The following is a 25,942-nucleotide window of genomic DNA, read 5'->3' as shown; positions in this document are numbered from 1 at the left end:
TGAAGAGCATTGAGTGCAGAAGAGCCAAAAGGAGGTAGGCTGCTGTGTTTTGTATAATCTGGATTTTATTTAGGCACTTTTTTGGATGTTGACAAATAGGGCGTTGCAGTAGTCGACTTTGGATAGCATCAGTGCTGAGGTCAATGTTTTCTTCAGGTGGGTCAGAATGAGCGGTAACACTTTGTGAAGAAGTTTCAAGATGTAGAAGGTTGATGAGGTGATGGAATTAATTTGTCCCTCAAAATAAAGATACCTATCAAAAACTACCCCTAGGTTTTTTACCTTGTCAACTGGTGATAGAAGGGAGCTGAGGTCTTGTGGCTAAAAGCTGGTGACCAGAAAGAGATGTTGTTGCCAAAAAGTAATACCTCAGTTTCATTCGAGTTAAGGTTTAAACAATTCTGGGCAATCCAATTTCAGACCTGGAGAGACAATCATGGAAACGTTTGGGCGTATCTCATGGGTTACTGGCCACTGATATTATGATTTGGGTGTTATATGCATTGATCAGCTTGGGCAGGGGGATACAAAGATATTAAACAGGGTAGGGCTCAAAGATGAGCCCTGGGGAACACTGCATGGTAAAGTAAAAATAGGTGAATTCAAGTCTCCTAGCCCCACAAATTGATCTCAGTTGGTGAGATAAGATTCAAGGAGAGTGATCTCTTGATCCTTGATCCCAAAACCAGCCAGACGATCTAGCAGAACGTTATTTATCGAATACCGCTGATAGGTCAAGCAGGACCAGGATGGCATTACCGCAAGCATCGACAGTCTGTCCTATTTGCTCAGTTGTCGAGATGAGGGCTAGTTAGGTACTTTGGTGGCTTCTGAAGCCGTACTGAGTTGGATCCAGATGTCCCTGATTTTCGATAAAAGTTGTTAATTCAATGTACATTGCTCTTTCTATGACTTTCGCAGGGAAAGGAATGCGTGAAATGGGGTGATAATGGTTAGAGTCTGTGATATTGAGATTAGGTTTCTTCAATAAAGGAAGGATTGAGGCTATCTTCCACTTAGTGGGAAACTGGCCCGTGTTGAAAATCTGCTTGAAAATTATTGTTAAATATTTGGAATTAGTTTCTGGCTCTAGATGAATAATTTTGGAGGACAGTGGTCATGGGGAGAACCTGATTTGGTTTGGATAAGAAAGGACATGACTTGCTCTGTGGAGAGAGGCAAGAAACAGGAAAGTGTGCTGGATTCCTCAGTCAAAGGGAGCTGTTGGGTAGAGTTAGAATCCTAAACTGTAGAGGTGGGCCATCTCTCTACGGGGTGTGGACTTTTGAATGGAAAATTCCCCTGGGAATGATCACACCATTGTTGATGATCACACCATTGTTGATAGTCTTACCAGATTTTTCAGCCTTAGCAATCTAACTTGTGCTCCATCACAGTTGGCCTTAACTTGAGCCTAGGTACCAGTGAAGAGCAACTGTGAGCGTGGTTGGTGCTTGTAAGAGGCTGGCCTGGCTTGTGGTACTTACACCCTGTGCCAGGTCCAGTTATCCCTTATTAGTAGATTAGAGGTGTTTCTAGCAGCTTAGGCTGGTAGAAGGTAGCTATGGCAAGGCAGCTTAGGCTGAACTACGAGACATGCAAAGCTCCTACTATACCTCTTATATCATATAGCACAATATCATAAGAAAACACAATACTCAGAGTTACTAAAAATAAAGGTACTTTATTTTAGTGACAATTTGCCAAAAGTATCTCAGAGAATACCCTCACTTAGGAGGTAAGTAATATACACAATTTATATGTACACGGACCCAAAACAGGTAAGTAACAGTAAGAAAAGTAGTGCAAACAATGTAGAATCACAATAGGACGCAATAGGTGAACATAGGTCTAGGGGCAACACAAACCATATACTCCAAAAGTGGAATGCGAATCACGAATGGACCCCTGACCTATGGGAAGTTGTAGAGGGTAGCTGCGACTGTGAGAAAACAGTAAGGGGGTCCAAATACCCCACCCCAAGACCTTAGAAAGTAGGAGTAAAGTTACCCTACTACCCCAGAAAGACACAATAGTCGTGATGGCGAGATTCTGCAAGAACCACAAGCACCAGCAAAACACTGAAGATGGATTCCTGGACCTGAGGACCTGAAAGGGAAGGGGACCAAGTCCAAGAGTCGCGATAGTGTCCAGGTTGGCAGGAGCCCAGAAAACCCCGGATGAAGGTGCAAAAGGGCTGCCTCCGGTGGAATAAGCTGAAGATCCTTTGGACGGAAGATGTCCCACGGCAAGCTGGGTGTTGCAGAAGTGTTTCCACGCAGAAATACCACAAACAAGCCTTGCTAGCTGCAAGGGTCATGGTAGAGGTTTTAGGTGCTGCTGGGGACCAGGAAGGACCAGGATGTCGCCCCTTGGAGGCAGAGATGGGGGGGCGCTCAGCAACTCAGAGAGCCCCCGCAGAAGCAGGCAGCACCCGCAGAAGTACCGGAGAAGGCACTTGGAAGTTCTGTGAACTCAGAGTCACAAAAAGGGGGTCCCATGCATCGGAGTCCAACTCAGCGGGTTGAGCCCTGCAGGACGGAGTGCTGGGGACCCAGGCTAGGCTGTGCACAAAGGAATCCTTGGAGAAGTGCACAAAAGCCGGAGCAGCTGCAAATCACGCAGTACACAGGTTTGCTGTCTGGCGTGGGGAGGCAAGGACTTACCTCCACCAAATTTAAACAGAACGGCCACTGGACTGTGGGAGACACTTGGACACAGCTCCTGTGTTCCAGGGACCACGTTCCTCAAGATGAGAGGGGAGCCAGAGGACCGGTGATGCAGTCTTTTGGTGTCTGCGTTAGCAGAGGGAAGATTCCGTCGACCCACAGGAGATTTCTTCTTGGCTTCCAGTGCAGGGTGAAGGCAGACAGCCCTCAGAGCATGCACCACCAGGAAACAGTCGAGAAAGCAAGAAGGATGAAGCGCTACAATGTTGCTGCTAGTCGTCTTTCTACTTTGTAGCGGTTTTGCAGGCATCCTGGAGCAGTCAGCGGTTGATCCTTGGCAGAAGTCAAAGAGGGAAGTGCAGAGGAACTCTGGTGAGCGGTTGCATTCGTTATCTGATGAATAGCCCAGAGGAGAGATCCTATATAGCCAGAAAAGGAGGTTTGGCTACCAAGAAAGGAGGTTTGGCTACCAAGAGAGGTAAGAACCTAACAGGAGGATTCTCTGACATCACCTGCTGGCACTGGCCATTCAGAGCAGTCGAGTGTGCCCCCAACATCTCTGAATCCAAGATGGCAGAGGTCTGGGACACACTGGAGGAGCTCTGGGCACCTCCCCTGGGAGGTACTGGTCAGGGGAGAGGTCACTCCCCTTTCCTTTGTCCAGTTTCGCGCCAAAGCAGGGCTGGGGGATCCCTGAACCGGTGTAGACTGGCTTATGAAGAGATGGACACCATCAAAGCATTTCCAGAGGCTGGGGGAGGCTACTCCTCCCCAGCCCTTCACACCTATTTCCAAAGGGAGAGGGTGTAACACCCTCTCTCAGAGGAAATCTTTTGTTCTGCCTTCCTGCGCCGGGGCTGCCCAGACCCCAGGAGGGTAGAATCCTGTCTGAGGGGTTGGCAGCAGCAGCTGCAGTGGAAACCCCAGAAAGGCAGTTTGTCAGTACACGGATTCTGTGCTAGAGACCCGGGGGATCATGGAATTGTCCCCCCCAATACCACAATAGTATTGGGGTGACAATTCCATGAACTTATACATGTTACATGGCCATGTTCGGAGTTACCATGGTAATGCTACACATAGGTAGTGACCTATGTGCAGTGCACACGTGTAATGGTGTCCCCGCACTCACAATGTTTGAGGAATTTGTCCTAAACAATGTGGGGGCACCTTGGCTAGTGCCAGGGTGCCCACACACTAAGTAACTTGGCACCTAGCCTTCACCAGGTGAGGGTTAGACATATAGGTGACTTATAAGTTACTTATGTGCAGTGAAAAATGGCTGTGAAAACTCAGGCTGCAGTGGCGGTCCTGTTTATGAATTGTCAGAGCTCTCTATGGGTGGCAAAAGAAATGCTGCAGCCCATAGGGATCTCCTGGAACCCCAATACCCTGGGTACCTAAGTACCATATACAAGGGAATTATATGGGTGTACCAGTGTGCCAATGAGAAGTGGTAAAATTAGTCACTAGCCTGCAGTGACAATTTTAGAAAGCAGAGAGAGCATAAACACTGAGGTTCTGGTTAGCAGAGCCTCAGTGATACAGTTAGGCACCACACAGGGAACACATACAGGGCATACACTATGAGCACTGGGGTCCTGCCTAGCAGGATCCCAGTGACACAAGGGCAAAAACAAACATACATACTGTGAAAATGGGGGTAACATGCCAGGAAAGATGGTACTTTCCTACAGTGCTTAATGCTTTTTGGCTCTATTTTTATATTTTAACTTTAAAAATTCCTAGCTCTGGTGTCCCTTATTGGGTTTTTGCTATTTTTATGTCATTTTATTTCTTACATTCTACCCTATTGTTTTTAATTCTGCCTGGGATTTTTATTGCTTCGCATTCCAACTTTATTACTGTTTTGGTATTGCATACATTCTTTACACATTTCCTCTAAATTAAGGATGTCTGCCCTGTGCCATATCAACCAGAGGGCTGAGGTCAGGCTATTTAAATCGCTTTAGCAGGGCATGCTGACAATAATAGTGGTTATTACTTGAGGTGGGTAATCACCCCCCCCCCCAACTACTACCCAAATTGTGTACATGCATATGATTTATTGTATTTAGGGGCCCTAATATTCTGGATATACATCTTATCACAAATAAGGATACACATTAATTAGAAACATGCAGTCATCATTTATCACATTTCTGTTATATCGTAGTCTGCCTATTTCTTGCATTCAAAGCATGCTGCAAAACCGTTTCTACTTTTCTGTAAAATGTTTTACCTTATTACTAGGAATCTAATCACTGGACAGAAACAAAGGTTCATGGTATATCATACTGCAAAAAAGTACCACAGTACTGAACTACACTTTGATCTTCTTTGTAAACTTTTAAATCACATTTTACATTTTCGTCATTGAACAGTTTGCCTTCAGGACATTTTATAATTTCGTGGGTTACATAGAATTTTGCTACGAATTAAGCAAAACAATCTCCTTACCAGCCCCGGGAAAACGCAAAAGTACAAAGAAATGAAAAAATATTGATTTAATGTCTAATATTAAGTGCTTTCTTGAAAATAAATGAAAAAATATGAATTGCTCCTAAACACCTCTATAATTTAAGCAGCTTGAATGAATGAAAAACAAATACACACTAAACTCACTCCACAAGTGCATGAATCACCGTCAAGAGCACAATCACCTGAGGCAGTTATGTAAGGAGGTAGGGCAGGGGTACTTTTCAGGCATCGTGACTGCCATTTCATAAGATGGAAGAATATACCGAGGAGGAGCTTCAACAACTGGGTTGACCGTTACCTCCGGCAGATTTCCGTTGTTGATATATTTCTAGCAGTTTCAAGCACAGTTAATCAATTGGGCTTTCAAAATAATTAGGAAGGTAAAAAACACCAGAAAAATAAACAAGAGGCTGCTGGAGTCCAGAAATGGCAGGTCATCTTTACTTGACAAATTGGGCAACTGTTTCAAACAGGCTTTAATTATTGGCAAGTATGTAAGGAGCTGATGGCTACCAGGCAGCAGAACGCAAAGCCGAAGAATTGATAGCAGAAAAATGGAATCAGCCAACCACCTCGATGAGCGAGCGATTGACCTGTACACCATCATAACACTTATAGTAAACATGAGAAGGGAGATGGCACAGAGAACAAAAGCATTTTCAACCACTGGCTCAAATGCATAGCAGTTGCCCACAACCTCATTCTGTTGGAACTGTATGAGAGTGTGTCACTTCTACTGCGAGCAAGATGCACATCAACAGGTTCACAACCATCTACCAAGTGCCAAGAATGATAAAGCCCGTGGGCATTGACAGTACCCGCAACAGCGAGTACCGTAGATCCGACCTCAACCCTGTTACAGAGTCATGGTGCAATGCTAGACCAACAAACACTAACAAGTCGTCCCCCTCTACTGCGTCCTCTCAGCCTTTCCCCAGCGCTGCTCCCTACACAACGCTCAATGCACTTCAACCTTTGTTATTTCACGTCTGCATGTCGACGTGACAGTGCTAAGTTCATTTTTAATTAAATGCACACTACAGATACCCTGGCACACATTGATTTGGTAGCAGCCCAGAGAACACAGAATATGTTATAGAGGGCCTACTGAATTAAAGCTTCCCCTCTTTGAATGGAATTTAAACCAAAGACTTAATTCTGGTGAGGGAGAGTCCCCCTGACTAGCTACCCTTCTATTGACCTGCACGTTAAGGTAATTCCATAGATCCACACAAAAATTGAAAAGCCTCAGAATCAACTTTGACTTATGCCTCTCATTTAACACAGTTGTAAAAGGTGTCAATTGTAAGCAGACATTGGTAAGGGAAATCCAGATTAACAATCAGGCATACTTGACACGCACTCAGTACTACTGTAAGGTGATCAACACCAGCTTTCACACAATGTAATCGCCAGACTGCAAAGAATAAAGAATCAAGAGGCCAAAAGGTGTTTGTGTGACCGTATCAAACATGTTCTGTATACTACATTACTTGCTCACAATGTCATACTGACTCAATTTAAACCTTTCTGCATCATGGTGAAATGTACTGGTGCAAAGAGCACAGCTATTCTAGAAATGTGCGCCACCATGTGTCCGAGCCACTAGGCATACCTTTCATGTGTTATGCTCAGTTCCTTCCATTTTATCCAGCAATACTCCTTCAAAAGACCAAATCTTGGAGGCAGCTCTCTCGGGGCCAAAGGCCCGAAACTCTGTGGGATATAAGCTCATACCCACCTCTGTCTGGTAATAAACTAACTTCAGGTCACAAGACTCATGAAAACTGTACTGAAAACTGAAAAAAGGCAAGTACCTCAACAAGGGGTATGATCTCACCAGCTCCCCATCTGGCTGCATCTCCAACTCTTTCTCTTCTTTATCTTCTATGTAATCAGAGCAGGTAAAGGTGATTAGAGGAGCTATATAAATGTGTAAATGTTAGGGAAACAGGGTTCTAGGTTGACTGGGGTGTGAGCCCTGGTCAAGCAACAACCACAATCCTGGTCAGGATAAGACACAAGGAAACCACAAATTAACCTGTGCTCAATTGCCTGGTAGCTTGGCATAGAGCAGTCAGGCTTAACTTGGAGGCAATGTGTTAAGTATTTTTGCAACACCTAATAATAAAACAGTGGAAACAGCACAGAAAAGTCCCACACTAGGGTAGAAAAATAGAACTTAATTTAATAAGTAAAGCAAAACAAAAATGACAAGAATCACTTAGTAGACCTGGAGCTATTACATTTTGAAGATTTTAGTATAAATAGTGCCCAAAGGCGTAAAATGCCAACTGTGAATATCTGGTCGTGCGGATCAGGACAAAGTCACAAGTTCAGGCTGACCGTGATCAAGCATCGGCCAGCTACAGGGTCTCAGGTAGGCCTGCTAAACAAATTACCTTTAATCCTAGTTTGCAGAGTGTTGCATGGATCTGTGTTGAAGATCTATCGTGCAGCCAAAGCAAAGTGTCAGTTACTAAAAGCCATGAGGCAATCGTGTGAGGCTTTATTGCATCGACATCAGGGATCGGGTTGACAAGGGCTTGTAATGAAAAGTCCAGAGTCAGGGATACATCGCGCAGTCAGGGTGAGGCGTCAGTTCTGAAGAGCTGTGAGGTTACGATGCAGAGTCCAGCTTCATCGTCATGGCTGCTATGTATGAGAGATGCGAGGGCATGTGCTGAGGATGCGTTACACAGCAGCAGTTCCGATGCAGTGTCGGGCTGCAATGCGATGCTGGTCTTTGAGGCAGTTCTGATCCACAGAGTATGGTGATGCGTCAATGCTACTCAGGTTTGTGCAGCGCAGAGGAGGGAATGCACCAGTTCTGCTGGATCCACAGAGGCTGGCAGAACACCTTTAGGTTAGGTTCACTGCCAAGGGTCAAAGACTGGGGTGGCATCACTTGGCAGGGTAGACTCACAGAAAGCAGAGTCCAGGTGCAAATGCAAGGTTATTGGAAGCCTGTCATGCCCCTGCGACTTTAGATCAGGAGGCCAGCTAACCAGATATTGGATTCACTCTCGGTTCTGGGCTCAAGAGGTGCAGGCCCAGTCCTTCTTACCCAGGTAAGATGGCAGCAGGTCAGCCCAGCAGGGCAGCCGTTCCTTTACAGCAGCAGTCAAGCAGAGTGGAAGTCCTTGTAGCAGCACAGCAGCGTGTCTTACTGGTAGAGTATTCACAGGTCCAGAAGTGTACTGAAGTGTTGGTGTCCGAGGTCCTTCTTTTATACACAGTTGTCCGTTTGAAGTGGGGAGATGCTTCTAGAAGCATACCTATGAAGTGCACATATGCCCTGCCTTCCCTGACCTCCTGGCAGTAGATTAACTACAGGGGGGTATGCAGTCCTTTGTATGGAGATAGGACACAGCCTATTCAAGTGTAAGTGGGGCTATGCCCAGCTCCTCCCACCCATCCTGCCAGTGATGACACTTCAAGTCACACCTAAGCTCCCATTGTGTGTGGCTGTCTAGGGGGTATATACAAAGCCTAACTGTTACCCACACCCAGTTTTGTGACCCAGAGACAGGCTTCAGGCACTAAACTGCTAAGGCAAGAAAGTGCTATCTTTCTCAAAGTGGCATTTTCAGAATAGTTATTTAATATCTGACTTCACCCTGTTAGGATTTTAAATTAGGGTTCTAGAGACACCAAACATGAACCAGTCACCTTTTCTCCTTTGCAAATTACAACTATAAGATGTAATAAGGTAATTCCACTGTTATTCTTTGGGAGAGGTAGGGCTTGCAGTAGTGAAAAACAAATGTAAGAGTTTTTCACTATCAGGGCATATAAAACCTTATAGTACATGTCCATCTTTTTAAATACACTTCACCCTGCCACTGGGGCTGTCCAGGGCCTACCTTAGGGGTGACTCAGATGTATTAAAACGGAAGGTTTGGGGCTGGCAAAAGGACTGCTTTACCAGGTTGAACTAGGAGTTTAAACTGAGCACACAGGCTCTGCAATGGCAGGCCTGAGACATGTTTAAAGGGCTATTTAAGTGGGTGGCCCAGTCTGTGCTGCAGGCCCAGTAGTAGCACTTGATTTGTAGGTGCTGGTTACCTGCAGTGCCACTTTACTAGGGACTTACAAGTAAATTCAATATTTCAATTGGGTATATACCAATCTCACCATGTTTTAGTGAAAGCACACATGCACTTTAATACTGGTTGGCAGGGGTAAAGTGTGCCGAGTCCTAAAGACAGAATTAACAAAGTCAGTAAAAACAGGAGATCTGAAGGCAAAATGTTAGGGGGGAACCACACCAAGAATGCCAGGTCAGTGAACAAGTACAAATACACGCAACAACAAAGTTGGCTTGTTGCAACACAAGTAAGGCCTGCATAGTGATTCAGTATTAGCAACATGCTGTATAAATGCTAATTTCAGTACAGGTTAATGCAATGTAGTAAGAACAGCTCCGTCAGGACTAGTGTCTCCTAGCAAGTTCATGATGGATTTGCATTTGCTTCGGACTGTAGTGAAAAAACTCATGGCCTCCATGGTCATATCTTGACCTTTTTTAATAAGAAACTGCATCCTGAGTCTAACTGTATATACAGATCAGTGTTTAGAAATGATGTGTGTAAAAAATAAGTTAATATGCATAGGAATTGCATGTCATTTTTATTTTATGTTACTGGAAGTTTTGCAAATGTTTTATAAATTTAAGACAAAATTGGATAACATACTGTGTAATTAAAATAATGTTATGCACAATCGATACCCCTTCTGCCTTAGCTGCCACTGAACAAGCCAACTCTTATTAGAGGTAGCCGAAATTGTTCTATTTGTGGTGCTGCATCTACAAGAGACAAATGTGTGTACATTTAAGTGTAACCTACTTGTGAATAAGCTGAGTATCTTCCCAGAAACCCTGAGAACTGCAAGATTACATTTTAGCTGAAAGAAGAATATGTGCAAAATGTATGGATTTGCCTGCAGTCATAGACCCGACTAAGGAGTGGGGAACAGGGTTTTGCCAGAGAAGTGTGGTTATAGGTTTGGTGGCATTTACAAGCAATAACCGTTGCACGTGTATGTGAATTCTAATCATACACCAAAATGAAGTAGGAAACAGGCGTGTAGTAAATGTGGGAATGTGCCCCTAGGATTCCCAATTTTAAGGCGGTTGAGAGGAAGGGATTTCTTCATATGGTAAGTTTTCCATTTGAAAACTGACTACCCTTTTCTAATCCTATGAGAGCAGACTGCCAAGCTGAATAGGGCTGCAAGAAATAGCCGTAGGCATGCAAAGCAGTACAATTACAAAAGATCCCTAGTGCAAACCTGTGGGTGGCTTTTGTAAATCATAAAATGTATGCAAGCAGAATTTGCAAGCATATGTGTGCGTACATTAAAACAATTTGGTAACTATTTTGAGGCAGCACGACCTAAGAGGATAAGGTAGAGTTTGGTTGAGGTGAAAGCTACATCAAGGCACCCATGTTTTTAGATTGTGTACCACTGTGAATAAGTACAGGAAACCATTTTTGTGTGGGGACAAATGCCTTCTCTGTAATTATTCCTATTTGTGGAGCATATTTTCTGATGTTTTAATCTATAAACCTAGCCTGTTCAACAACATAACTGTCTTACTATCATTTTTGCCTTTCTTACTGAACAAACAAGCATATTCAGAAACAAATTAAAGTCTACTGATATATATTAAGTTCATTGGTGAAACAAAATTGAATTGCTAAATCTGTCAATTTGGATGTGCAACTTAAAAAAGATAAAAACTAAAAAGAAGAAAGCTTCAATGCATGGCCAGTAGGGGCCCTATATTCGTCGTGTGTGCTATATGACAGATACCATCTGGCACTTCTCTTAATTGTATACGGGACTGTGGTACAACTAGTAGGCAATATTGAAATAAATTATAAATTATCTGCAATTGCCTCAACTTATTTATTGTTTAACTAGACCGGTTTGCTTCCTCCAATGTCGCAGTGCCAGACTACTCTTGCAAGGCGATTCCACATCAGGCTGACATGTTTACAAATCTGAAATATCATATCATAAAATACAACTAAAGTGCTCATTACGTGATACTTGATAATCATGATTAAAGAAGAAATTGAAGATTCTGCTCGATGTCTGGATTATAAATAATGTGGAAAATATGCTCCCGAGTTGTTTTAAAAGTAAATTCTGATAGAAGTATATAGACTATCCCAGATTGTAAATCACACTGAAGTCAATGCAATAATTTTTTCATATCTACCACTTTCAGTTGCTATTAAATTTCTGTTAGCAAACCAGATTCTTCTTTTCTAATGTGAAGAAATGCAATCTGGGTCCAGACTGTCAAGCTATCCAACTTTTCTACTACAAATCAACAATGGACTCTTACTATCGCATTAAGAACCTAACAGAGGTAAGAACAGAAAATAGCATTTATCAGCTAAACAAGAGAGGATCTTAAAAGTGAAGATAAGATACATCTACACGAGTATAGCAGCATGACATGAAAGTGCAACTCTCAATTATCATAGAGAGAATATCCAACGCACTGATAACATCCCACCACAAACAGCACAGAGTCACAAGAGGAACATTGCAACTACTGTCACAGTGAGAATCGTTCGTCCACCGATTACTACAGCAGGAAATGCATAGGGACATAACCAAGACCTTGGAACTACCAACTATCTCAGTCAGAATCTTCAATGGACAAATAATAGGTCAGTAATAAAAGCACAAACAGGCTAGCAGGCAATTACCCCAACCAAAAGCTCAAAAACATGAATGAAAAGGTGAGTTCTGGTGAGTGCTTAAATGTATGTGTGTTGATGGTTAAGATAGAGTTTGAATAAATCAGCAAGAATGTTATTGCCTGCACATTGTAATCTAAAAATAAGCAATAACATAAAAAACAAATATGGTACACGATTTGAATGATGGAATGAGCCTCTTCTGAAACCATGGCTAGCTTGTGGGTTGGACAGATTTAAAAAGGCATTATAACACCATTTGGGGTCTCAGATCAAGTCTCTACTATAACACCTTGCAAAAGATTTAACTTGACCTGATTATATGTAGGAATACAACATCATTTCTCACTGCCCCAAAACTGTTTTTTTTTGGTTTAGTGAAATCTGACGTCTAATCACTATTTTTAGAGTAATACTTGTGCACCATCAAGATGTTTGAGGCAGCAGGATGTAAAGTTTCTGATGAAAATATAATGGTATATGTATTTGTCTTATTTAGGACATGCATTCCCTTACATTTTAGGCAATAATGTGCATTAGAGTTAGTTGAGGTTAAGCAATTGAAGAATGCAGTCACAGCTCGTGCTGCATGGAAGGGGTGAGGGGGCGGGGGTCGAGGGTGTCTCCAGTAGGAATAAAAATCAAATTAAAAAACAAAAGAATAAACACTTACCTCCTCCGTCCCTGAAGGCAGGCTCCCAGCCTGCCCTGCAGCCAATCCTGAAGCTGCTCAGGGCAGTGTCAGGATTGGCTGGGAGCACCCAGCCAGGGCCCTCTCAGGCACACTGGAAACCTGTGCATGCTCTCTCCAGCCCGGCAACTGTGTTGCTGGGCTGGAGAGAGCCTACTGCTCATGTGTGTTTGGCCGGCCCGAGACTGCTGGCCAAACACACATGCGCTCTGAGGAGGAGCACTCCTCATCACCCCAGTGGCCCTGCCCCTTTACCTGTTTATTATTGTTTCCTTGTAAAGGTTTGCAGCTGCCGCTGCTGGCAGCAGGGGCGACGCTCATCCGCTCAAATGGAGGCGCCACCCCTGGAAGAATGCCTGAAACTCCAGAGCAAGAAACATTACTGAATAGGGGTATGTGACCTTTATTTCATAGGATGACATTGGTAGTCACTATATTGAAGGCGATATATAGCGAGTACTGTTTCGTAAAATCATGCTGTAGATCCTCCTTCACATGTAAAACATAAAGTAAAAGCATTATTTTGTAATTCTTGACTGTAAAATTCTATCAATATGAAATTGATAGCATTTAGGTAATCTGTTCGGAAAATATTTTTGGAAGGATTCTATTTTGATAATCAATAGTGCCTGATCCAGGGCTTCCAGGTCGCATGTGCTTATGAATGGCTCTTGTACTGCCCACTTGCTTCAAGCTGGGATCTGGGATCTAGAAACTGTTTCACAATTTGCCATCCCATTATCCAATCCCTGCACCATTGCTTGCAAATGCCTGAGTGTTCAAGGGGAAATGGTAGGCCCTCAGTTACTATTCCCATGGACTCAAGGTAATTCAGTCTGGACTTGCACAATCAGATGGCCGCATTCTATGTTGATAATCAGGAAGGGATCAAGCTCCTATGCCTAGCTGCTCTAAAGTGTGAGATTGACATCTAGGCAGAGAAAAATCCCTCTAATATGGTTTTCCATCTTCTCCATCTCTAGGTCTGAGTCCCTCTTGCAATCAATACTGTTGTGCGTCATCTGTCCAGGGCTTACACCTCTTTGCATTTCCCCAGAAAAATCTTCTACCAGACTTGTGTTTTCATTTGCCCTGTCCAAGGATGTTTGTGATAGGTGCATTGCCAGCCCCTTTGCTATGAGGGCTACTGTACACCTTTCCTCTGTTAGGCAGAATACTTCAGAAATCAACATTAACAGGGGTGAAGACGTTCTGGTGGCTCCCTACTGACCATAAAAAACTTGGCTTCCTGTTCTCCTGCAGCTATCTGTGAGCCTTCCCTGGATATATCCAACATTGATCTATCCACTCAGAATTCTTCTTCTTTAGGACCTCTCTGTACATTGTCTGTGACTGGAGGATTGGAACTAAAGAGATTATACTCTTCAAGCTAAAGTTGTTCATCTGAAGTCCCCTCCCTCGTATTCAAAAGACAGGATGATGAAGTACCCTTATTGTATATTTCCATCATTGATAGCTCTTTGAAAGTTTGTGGTCTTCTAAAGTTTTGCCTGCCTTCTCCTCTGAAGATGACAGCAGTCTGAAGGTTTTAAGAGACATGTTTTTGCTAGGGTTGGCAGTATCCATTTTTCGTGTCCAATGGGCAGAGGTTCATGGTCTGAGGGGGTTCAGCTTTTCATGCTTTGGGTCCTCTTGTTGCTTGACTCCTGAAACTTTTTTTTTTATCTACATCCAGTCATTTCTTCCTTTGTGCTGTCTTGGGGCCTGCCTTTAGTAGTTCAGGGTCTTCAAGGAGCTGCTTTCAAGCCTCTGGAGGTAGTGTCCTAAGGTGTATGCTGATTTTTGAATTTGTTAATTGTTTCTAAATGTTTAAAGTCCTGCTAGGGCCTTGGTTAAGTCCCTTTAGCATTTGTTTTAGATTTTAAAGTTATTGTAAGTTAGAAGTTAATTACTAGAAGTAGTTTTTATTTTCTAAAAAGTAATCCCAACTTTTAGTAACATAATGAGCAGCGCAGAGGAAATGGTTGTGGAACTCAACCTCACCCCTTACCTCCATCTAGGGATGGCAGAGTTAAGCTCCCCCTGTAGGGTGAAAAAGACTAAGACAGGTTCCAACCTTACCAAGGTCAAGCTCCAGGAGCTCTTGGCAGAGTACACCAGGGACAATCCTGCTAAGATCTACATTCAGATAAGTAAAATGTTAGCAATGAGGAGGATGACCTCCCCCCTCCTCACCTAACTTGAGAGATCAGGGCCCCAAGGCTCCTTTCTCCAAGGATAGTGCTCACAGGATCTGGATCTTCCACAGGGGAGTCCAGCCCCTCTGGCAACATTGAGGGCAGCCTCCATGAAGAGGACCTCCTTTTAGCAAGGATGACCAAAAGATTAGCTTTGGAGCAACAAATCCTAGCTATAGAAAGGGAGAGAGCAGAAATGGGATTAACACCCATTAATGGTGGCAGCAATATAAATAAGGTCAGAGAGAATACTGACATCCTAAGAATCCCTAAAGGGATTGTCTCAAAATATGAAGAGGGTGATAATATCACCAAGTAGTTCACAGCCTTTGAGAGGGCTTGTGCAACCAGAAAGTTAAACAGATCTCACTAGGGAGCTCTCCTTTGGCAACTGTTTACTGGTAAGTGTAGGGATAGACTCTTCACACTCACTGGTGCAGATGCTGAATCCTTTGACCACATGAAGGCTACCCTTATTGATGGCTTTAGATTCACCACTGAGGAGTGTAGAATTAGGTTCAGGGGGCTCACAAAACCTCAAGTCCTGGATTGAGTTTGTTGACTACTCAGTGAAAACACTAGATGGTTGGATAACTGGCAGTAGAGCGCATGACTGTGATGGGCTTTATATTTGTTTATGAAGAAACACCTGTTAAGTAATTGCTTCAATGACAAGTTGCATCAACACCTGGTAGACCTAGGTCCAATTTCTTCCCAAGAATTGGGAAAGAAGGCAGACCATTGGGTCAAGACCAGGATGACCAAGACTTCCACAGGGGGTGACCAAAAGAAAGGGGTCACAAAGCCTCCCCATGGGAAGGGTGGTGAGACATCCAAGGACAAAACTAAAGAGTCTTCTGAAGGGCCTCAAAAACCTGCTCAGGAGTGTGGGCCCCAAGCCTCTTCACAGTCCACAAATGGGGATAGGGGAAACAAAATTTGATCCCAAAAGAAGGCCTCGTGTCACACCTGTATGTAGACAGCATGGATACCAAACTGGAGACAAGGCCTGTCCCAAGAAAAGTCCTACAACTTCTACTCCAGTTAGCACTGGAATAGCCAGTCTCCAGGTGGGATCAACAGTGTTCCCAGAGCAAAGCAAGGCTCACACTGAGGCTACTGTAGTCTCTGAGGGTGGGGTGGATATAGCCACACTAGCTGCCTGGCCGCCTAACATGCAAAAATACAGACAGCAGCTCTTGACAAATGGGACAAAAGTAGAAGCCCTGAGGGATACAGGTGCCAGTGTCACCATGGTGACAGAAAAGCTGGTTTCCCCAGGACAGAATTTGGCTGGACAAACATATCCAGTTACCAATGCTGACAATGAAACTAAAGTCCATCCCATGGCTATGGGAACTTTAGAATGGGGAGGGGTTACTGGCTTGAAACGGGTAGTGGTCTCTTCTGCCATCCCAGTGGAATGTTTGCTAGGGCCTGATTTGGAGTCCTCAGCATGGGCTTAGGTAGAACTCAAAACGGATGTAGCCATGCTGGGTATCCCTGAACTGGTGTGCATAAAAACAACAGCACAAAGCAGAGTACAGGGTGAAAAAGAAGTGTTGGAGCCTAGAAAAATGGCCCCACCTTCCAAGAGAAAAGGTAAGAGGACTGGGGGACCAGCCTCTGTACAGCAAAAGAAACAGGACCTCTCTTCCCAGGAAGATGTCCTATCACCTGAGGGAACTGAGTCATGGAGCTGGAGCCTTACCAGGTAGAGCTCTTGGGCCCAGGGGGACCTTCAAGGGAACAGCTGTGCCAGGGACAAAGGACTTGTCCCACTCTTGAAGGCCTAAGACAGCAAGCAGCTGAACATGAGAAAGAAGATGTCAGTGGCTCCCACAGGGTCTATTGGGAGGATGGACTCCTTTACACTGAGGCAAGAGATCCCAAACCTAGTGCCACTAGGAGAGTGGTAGTGCTTCAGGAGTTTAGAGCGTTTATCCTCACTTTGGCCCATGACATCCCCTTAGCTGGGCATTTGGGACAAATCAAGACATGGGACAGATTAGTGAACCATTTCTATTGGCCCAATATGTTCCTGTAGGTAAGGGAGTTTTGTAGCTCCTATGTCACCTGTCAAGCCAGTGGCAAGACAGGTGGCCATCCACATGCCTCCCTCATTCCACTTCCACTGGTGGGGGTCCCCTTTGAAAGGGTTGGTGTGGACATTGTGGATCCACTTAAACCACCCACAGCCTCAGGGAACCAATACATACTGATAGTAGTGGATCATGCTACCAGGTACCCTGAAGCTATTCCCCTTAGGTCAACTACTGCCCCTACAGTAGCCATAGCCCTAATAGGTATCTTTACCAGAGTGGGTTTCCCTAAGGAGGTGGTCTCTGACAGAGGTACCATCTTTATGTCAGCTTACCGCAAACATGTGGAATGAGTGTGGGGTGACTTATAAGTTTACCACACCTTATCATCCACAAACCAATGGCGTTGTTGAAAGGTTTAACAAGACATTGAAGGGCATGATCATGGGGCTCCCTGGAAAACCCAAAAGGAGATGGGATATCCTCCTGCCATGCTTGCTTTTCACCTACAGAGATGTGCACACAGAAGGGAGTAGAGTTTTCCCCCTTTGAGCTTCTGTTTGCCCATCTGTAAGGGGACCACTGGAACTTGTTAAAGAGGGCTGGGAGAGACCTCTCTGTGAGCCTAAACAAGATTTGGTGAACTATGTGCTTGGCCTCCGCTGAAGGATGGCTGAGTACATGGAAAAGGCATCCAAAAACCTTAAGGCCAGCCAACAACTCCAGAAGTTGTGGCATGACCAAAAGGCTGCAATGGTTGAATTCCAGCAAGGGGAAAAAGTCTGGGTTCTGGAACCTGTGGCTCCCAGGGCACTTCAGGACAGATGGAGTGGCCCTTACCCATTTCTTTAGAAAAAGAGTCAGGTCACTTACTTGATGGACCTGGGCACTAGCAGGACACCCAAGAGGGTGATCCATGGTAACCGCCTTAACCTCTATAATGATAGGGCAGATATAACCATGCTGATGGTTACTGTTGAGGATCAGGAAGCAGAGAGTGAACCTCTCCCTGACCTCCTCTCAACTGACCCTAAAGATGGAACAGTAAATGGAAGGGTCCCTCTCTGCCCAACATCAAGCTGACTGTAGGCAAGTCCTGCAGCAGTATGCTGAGCTCTTCTCTTTGACCACTGGTCAGACACATCTGTGTGCCCATGATGTGACAGTTTACTTGTCAAAAACAACATATTCAGACAGTCTGACCAAGTCAAAGAGAGCATCGAAGTGGAAGTCCACAAGATGCTGGAGTTAGGGGTAATAGAGGTCTCTGACAGCCCCTGGGCTGTCCTATTGGTCTTAGTCCCCAAACCTCATACCAAGGATGGAAAGAGAGAAATTAGGTTTTGTGTGGATTACAGAGGGCTCAATTCTGTCACCAAGACAGATGCTCACCCCATACCCAGAGCAGATGAACTGGTTGACAAGTTAGGTGCAGCCAAATTTCTGAATACCTTTGACTTAACTGCAGGATACTGGCAAATTAGGATAGCACCTGGAGCATAAGAGAAAACAGCATTCTCAACACATGATGGGCATTATCAGTTTACTGTTATGCCCTTTGGCTTAAAGAATGCCCCTGCCATCTTCCAAAGGTTGGCAAATCAACTATTTGCTGGTTTGGAGTCCTTTAGTGCAGCATATCTAGATGCTATTGCTGTCCTTAGTTCCAACTGGCAGGATCACCTGGTCCACCTGGGGAGGGTTTTGCAGGCCCTGCAAGCATCAGGTTTCTCTATCAAGGCATCCAAATGCCAGATAGGGCAGGGAACAGTTGTATACTTGAGCCACCTGGTGGGTGGAGGCCAAGTATAACCTTTACAGCCCAAGATCAAACAATTCTGGACTGGGAAGCTCCAAAAACCCAGGCCCAAGTCAGGGCATTCCTTGGCTTGACTGGATATTACAGCAGGTTTGTGAAGGGATATGGGTCCATTTTGTCTCCCCTCACAGAATTGACCTTTCAAAAAATGCCCAAGAAGGTAACCTGGAACCTAGACTGTCAAAAGGCCTTTGACACCCTAAAAGAAGCTATGTGCTCAGCACCAGTTCTAAAAGCTCCAGATTATTCTAAGCAATTCATTGTGCAAACAGATGCCTCTGAACATGGGATAGGAGCAGTTCTATCCCAAGCCAACGATGATGGCCTTGACCAGCCTGTTGCTTTCATTAGCAGGAGGTTACTCCCCATGGAGCAGTGTTGGAGTGCCATTGAGAGGGAGGCCTTTGCTGTGGTTTGGTCACTGAAAAAGTTGAGACCATACTTGTTTGGTACTCTTGTTACTGTTCAAACTGACCACAGACCTCTCAGATGGCTCATGCAAATGGAAGGTGAGAACACTAAACTTTTGAGGTGGTCCATATCCCTACAGGTAATGGACTTTGTAGTGGAACACAAACCTGGGACTGCCCATGCCAATGCAGATGGCCTTTCGAGGTTCTTCCACTAAGAAAATGAAGACTCTATTGGGAAAGGTTAGTCTCATCCTTTTTCGTTTGGGGGGGTGTAGAAACATGCCACTGTTGGCATGGTCACCCCCCCCCCCACTTTTTGCCTTGTGTTGAAACCAGCATTGATTGGAAGTGTGTTGGACCCTGCTAACCAGGACCCAGCACTAGTGTTCTTTCCTTGAAACTGTACTTTGTTTCCACAATTTGCTCAGCTCTGGCACACAGTTAAGCCCCTTGTAAAAGGTACCCCTGATACCAAGGGCCCTGTATCCAGGGAAGGTCCCTATGGACTACATCATGTATTATGCCACCCTCAGGGACCCCTCACTCAGTACATGCACACTGCTTTGCAGTTTGTCTGTGTTAGTGGGGCCGAGTCAGTTGTTGTCTCCTTCTCTTCTCTGCAGGGTTTTCAGCTCAGCAGTCCTTCTTCTTTCTGGAGGTCATCAGGAATCTGAAGAGCTGGGTTCAGGGTCAGCCCTAAAGATTTCTCAAGGAGGGGGTCACTTCAGCTCTGGACACCTTATGTGTGGTCCTGGCTGAGGGAGTGACTCCTCCTTATTTTTCTCATTATCCCTCTGGGCTTGCCGCCTAAAGTGGGGGCTTGTCCGGGGGGGGGGGGTATCTCCACTGGCTGGAGTGCCCTGGGACACTGTAACACCAGGCTTGAGCCTTTGAGGCTCACCGCCAGGTGTTACAGTTCCTGCAGGGGAAGGTGTGAAGCACCTCCACCTAGGACAGGCTTTGTTTCTGACCACAGAGTGCACAAAGGCACTCACCCCATGTGGTCAGAAACTTGTTTGAAAGTGGCAGGCAGGCATAGACCAGTCAGCCTTACTCTAGCAGTTGAGCTAACATATAGGGGGCATCTCTAAGATGCTCTCTGTGGGCATTTTTCAATAAATCCCACACTGGCATCAGTGTGGGTTTATTGTGCTGAGAAGTTTGATACCAAACTTCCCAGTATTTAGTGTAGCCATTATGGTGCTGTGGAGTTCGTAATGACAAACTCTGAGACCATATACTCAGGCCCATATTTATACTTTTTTAGCACCGCATTTGCGTAATTTTTTGACGCAAAAGCAGCGCAAACTTCCAAAATACAATTGTATTTTGTAAGTTTGCGCCGATTTTGCGTAAAAAAACAATGCAAATGCAGTGCTAAAAAAGTATAAATATGGGCCTCAGTATGACTACCCTGCACTTACAATGACTAAGAATTGACTTAGAATTAGACACTGTAGGGGCATAGAGCTCATGCAACTATGCCCTCACCTGTGGTATAGTGCACCCTGCCTTAGGGCTGTAAGGCCTGCTAGAGGGGTGACTTACTTATGCCACAGGCAGTGGTTTGTGGGCATGGCACCCTGAGGGGAGTGCCATGTTGACTTTGTCTTTTCTCCCCACTAGCACACACAAGCTGCAAAGCAGTGTGCATGTACTGAGTGAGGGGTCCCTGAGGGTGGCACAATACATGTTGCAGCCCTTAGGGACCTTGGTACCAGGGATACCTCTTACAAGGGGCTTAACTGTGTGCCAGGCTGTGCCAATTATTAAATCAAAGGTACAGTTTTAGGGAAAGAACACTAGTGCTGGGGCTTGGTTAGCAGGGTTCCAGCACACTTCCAATCAAAGCTGCCATCAACACTAGGCAAGAATTGGGGGGTGATCATGCCAACAGTGGCATTTTCCTAGACAGAATCAATGTTAACCACCCACACCACACTCACATCACAAATCACTTGAAGGAGTTCCAGTGGCTCCCCAAACACAAATGAGCACATTTTAAACTCCTCACCCACAGTTTCAAGGCACTGCATAACATTTGTCTAGCATACCTCAACAATCACATCTGCTTTCACAAACCTTTCAGACACCTCCGCTTGTCCAGATTCTTACTTCCACATACAAGACAAACCAGATCCTGCAGTTGAGCCTTCTTCTGTATCACTTCTAAAATGTGGAACGACCTGGCGCTACACAGGAGAACTTCGTCCTTACTTCTTGACTACCACAAGAAGCTAAAGACCTGGCTTTTCAAGTAGTCCCACAAAACCTTAGGTTAAGCTAGACTCACACCTGCTCAGCACCAAGATGCCCTCCTTGATGATAATGTGCTCTACAAATCTGTATAACAAAATGACAAAAATCTAATAATGGGAACAGGAGATTTGACTTCTAAAAGATTTAACTAAAAATAGTCAAAAATAGTCCAAAAAAAGTCAAGGGTCACAGTGGTCTTGAAGTTAGGCACAATTTGAGGCCAAACACAATGGAGCCTAGGTTGAATGAACCATTTAGGTTTGGCCCATTCAGAAGTTTTACTTTGAGACTTTGGGCCGATTTTTCAAGTTTTCAAGCAACGCAGCAAATCACCTTGCTGCGCTGAGTGAAAGGGAGAAGGCAGGAATGTGCCATATTTAACATTATATGGTGCACTCTTGTCCCCTCCTTGAGCTGTCGCACAATGTGCTGCCTTGCACCAATGAAGGTACCCTTGTCCCATGGTGCAAGGGTGTCTGCATTGTAGGCAGGATTGTTTGCCTATGCTGCCTTGCATTACACCAGATTTACCGAGCCATGCAGGGCTATGTAGGGTGGCCTTGGGTGGCTTGGTAATCAGAATCTAGGTTTGGTGCAAGGGCAATGCAAAACAATGATACATTTGGCTCTTAGTTTATTTGCCTGGAAGTCAAAATTCTTTAGTTGGACAAGGCAGAATACTCTACCGAGGATGTTCTCACAAAGTTGGATAGGCTATGGATGAGGTACAGCTGAAACAGTTGGTTTTGTTAAGAAAAAGCTCAGAGTGGGAGAAAGTCAAATTCCTTGCCTGACTAAGTCCTCCTGTTGGCCAGATACGTTCAGCTGCATTGGTAGTTCTACTTTTGGACCTATTTAGAGTTTGGTGGACGGGGTTACTCCATCGGAAACATGATGGATATCCCATCCACTGAATTATGATTCCATTACATTATATGGACATCGTTACTCAGTGGAGGGGATATTTGTCACATTTGTGACAGCGTATCCCCTCCACTAAACTCTAAATAAGCTCCCTAGTCTTTTTTATAGCTTGGAATCCTTGAGTGAGACATAATATTTTTTGCTTTTCAGAGCTGTTAGGCAAAATCCAGTTAGATACAGCAAAGGGTCTAAGGACCTAAGCAACAGCACTTCGGGGGTCGAGACTCACTCCAGCAGAGTCCCCCAGGAGCATCCACGTTAGGTTTAGTTCCTACTGGTTGGCTGGGAGCTGCAGGAAAATACCTCATGTAGCTTTCTGTATCCCTGTAGCCAACTGACCCCTCCACTTCTTTGTCTTGGGTACAGGCGGAAGCAGGCCCAGTCTTTCAGGCCTCCACTCAGGTCACAGGCAGCAGATCTTGTCCTCCTCAAGTCCAGCAGCATTCTATAGAAGGTGTCTTGGGATACCACATTTATACCTGGCTCTTGCTTGTGGGAGGGGGTGACTCCTGGCCCACGTTTGCAGCAAATTTCTGTTTGTCCTACTAAAATTAATCTCACACTGCCCCTCACTCACAAAACTGAAGATCAAGAAACTTTTCTCTTCTTGTGCAGAGCCTGCGTGCCCACCCAGAGGTGTGGTCAGGTTACAATGAGCAGCTCCTCTTCTCTGGTGACTCCTAAACAATTCTGACGGCATCTTTGGTGCCTTCCTGTGAGAAGGTAGCCTTTTTCTAGCATTGTTACCCCCACTTTTGGCCTGTTGTGAGTGTATGTCAGTGTGTTTTTCTGTCTCACTGGGACCCTGCTAGCCAGGACCCCAGTGCTCATAGTGAAAACCCTATTTGTCAGTGTGTTTTGCCTGTCTCACTGGGATCCTGCTAGCCAAGACCCCATTGCTCATAGTTGTTGCCTAAATGTTTATCCCCTCTCATCCTGACGAGCGTGACCCCTGGAACACAGGTGATGGATCCAAGTGACCCAGACTGTCCAGTGGTCCAACTATCCAAATTTGGAGGAGGTAAGTCCTTGCATCCCTTCCCCAGACAGTAATCCTGTTCACTGTGTGATCTGCAGCTACATGGGCTTCTGTACACATTTCCAAGAACTCCTGCATGCACAGCCGAGCCTAGGTACCCAGCACTCCGTCCTGTGATGCTCAGCTCCCTGAGTTGACCTCCGGTGTCGTGGGACCTTTCTTTGCAGTATTGAGATGACCGCTGTGTTCAGTCTTCTTGAACCCATGTTCAAGGACTTCTGTGGGTGCTTCCTTCCTGTCCATGGGCTCTCTACGTTGCTGAGGGCCCCCTCTGTCTCCTCTCCCAAGTGGCAACATCCTGGTCCTTCCTGGGCCCGGGAAGCACCCTTTTTCTCCAACCGTGACTCTTGCAGGTAGCAAGGCTTGTTCGTGGTATTTTGCCAAGGAAACAACTCTGCATCCTCCAGCGTGTTGTGGGACATCTTCTGCACAAAGAAGAACTTCCTACCTCCTTTCTTGTTGCAAATCCTTCAGCTTCTTCCAACCAGAGGCAGCCATTTTGCACATTCATCTGGGGTTTAGTGGGCTCCTGCCCCCGGACACTTTAGCGACTCTTAGACTCGGTCCCCTTCCTTTGCAGGTCTTCAGGTTCAGAAATCTGTCTTCAGTGCTTTGCAGTCTGTTGTGGTCCTTGCAAAATCCTTTATCACGACTAGTGTGTTTTGGGGGAAATAGTAGTACTTTACTCCTACTTTGCAGGGTCTTGGGGTGGGGTCTCCTTTACCCCCTTAGTGTTTTCTCACACACCAAGTGTCCCTCTACACACTACACTTGCCTAGGGGTGCATTTGTGGTTTGCATTCCACTATCTTAGTATATGGTTTGCATAGCCCCTAGGCCTATTGCATCCTATTGTGTTTTACAGTGTTTGCACTACTTTCTGACTGTTTTACTTACCTGATTTGGTTAGTTGTGTATATTTTGTGTATGTTACTTACCTCCTAATGGAGTATATCCTCTGAGATATTTTTGACACATTGTCACTAAAATAAAGTACCTTTATTTTTAGTTACTATGAGTATTGTCTTTCTTATGATATAGTACCTATATGATATAAGTGGTATTGCATGAGTTTTGCATGTCTCCTAGTTCAGCCTTGGCTGCTCTGCTATAGCTACCTCTATCAGCCTAACCTGCTAGAACACTACTACACTCTACTAATAAGGGATAACTGGACCTGGTATAAGGTTTAAGTACCACTGGTACCCACTACAACCCAGGACAGCCTCCTACACTACCTGACTGCAACGACAATTGAATGGGCCTGATCAGGGAACACATGCATTGGGGACTGGTTAGCAGTGTCCCAGTGCAGAGAATAAAAAAACTGCAGTAAATGTCAGAAAGAAAATGATAGCACAACGCAAAAAGGACATGTTTACAGAATATGTGTAGGTAAGGATGCTTAAACGTCTTATGGTTCTGGGGTATTAGACAATGTTCAAACTTGAATAACTGTGTTGTGTTTAAATAAAGAACACTATCTATTGCATTAAATAGGTTCAGTGATTTTTCTTTTCTCTGCGTTTTAGTCAGTGGTCGTTTAAGCTTGGATAAGTCTTCATGATGTAAGCACTGGGCTGATGAAGACTGACAAGGACATTAAGTCCTAATTACTTCTTTTAAAAAAAATATGTTTATTGAATTTTGTAAATATAACAATCCACATATAACATACAATAACAATGCTCCTGATCAGATTAAGGAAGTCAGGTACAATTTTCACTGTCTAATATGCGTGATACAACAGAAAAAATAAATCAACAACCTGAGCCATGTGTGTGTATATTCATCTCTACTCCTACCCCTATTCCCACTCATGTCCCTTAGTGTTCCCCTAGTGTCACAATCTGGTATCAGGTTACTCTCTTATTCAGCAATTTAGACGGTATACCACAAGCCAGCCCCAGTCCCATGCCTTTCAGGTCTCATATCCCCTTCTGCACCAAGTGGCCGAGGAAACTGAGTGCCTCTTTTGTTCCGCCCACCTCCCTCTACGGGAAGCCGGTTTCCTCATGGGGATGGTCATCTGAGTTAATCTCCAGTTTTACCAGCTAACTATCCTAGTGGTTTAGTGGATGTCCCCCAATTCCCTTGTGTGCAGCATTCTATGTACTGCTAATTCAGCTACAGCCATTTGTACTTTTCAGCACAGCATCAGTGCGGAAATGTACAAACGCCATGGTAATACAGCTCTTCACTTCTTAGTAATGCACCCTATAGCGAGGATATACCGGACCAGGACAATTGGAAACAGGGAGACCGTTACCACTGTCACCATCTGTGTGACTTGCTGCCAGAAAGGAGATATCACCACACACACCCATACCATGTGCACCAAGTCTGCTTCCTCCATCCCGCACCTAGGGCATTTACTATTTGCCCCTGGGTACATTTTCTTGACCATCTTTGAGGTGGTGTAGGTAGTGAAATTGGATAAGTTTAAATCAAGCATTTCGTGTCACCTACCTAACTGATTGAAGGCATCAGGCCCATACCTTGCTTGGGATGTTGGTTGTCAGCAAAGCCCTCTACTAGTCTTGTAGAGCCTCAGTCTCCCAAGCAAATTGCTGCCGCAATGTAGTATATAAGTAGGTAATGGCCTTGGTGCACTTCCCCCTGTAGTACCGCTTCTAGAGAGGACCTAGTGGGGACAGCTCTCAATTAGAGCCCTGTGTCTTTTGCA

At 44.8% G+C, this 25,942-nt stretch overlaps 1 protein-coding gene and 1 pseudogene across 1 annotated transcript in view; both read right to left on the bottom strand.

Annotated features, from left to right (window-relative positions):
* Positions 1 to 25,942, bottom strand: part of CA10 (carbonic anhydrase 10) — a 683,032-nt gene that overhangs the window by 340,602 nt on the left and 316,488 nt on the right. The window lies entirely within an intron of this gene.
* The window catches only part of LOC138245861 (lysosomal-associated transmembrane protein 4A pseudogene), a 40,414-nt pseudogene that overhangs the window by 11,043 nt on the left and 3,429 nt on the right, over positions 1 to 25,942 (bottom strand).

The sequence above is a fragment of the Pleurodeles waltl genome, chromosome 7 (assembly GCF_031143425.1).
Source record: "Pleurodeles waltl isolate 20211129_DDA chromosome 7, aPleWal1.hap1.20221129, whole genome shotgun sequence".
Taxonomy (NCBI): domain Eukaryota; kingdom Metazoa; phylum Chordata; class Amphibia; order Caudata; family Salamandridae; genus Pleurodeles; species Pleurodeles waltl.
This window is presented reverse-complemented; position numbering and strand designations above follow the sequence as displayed.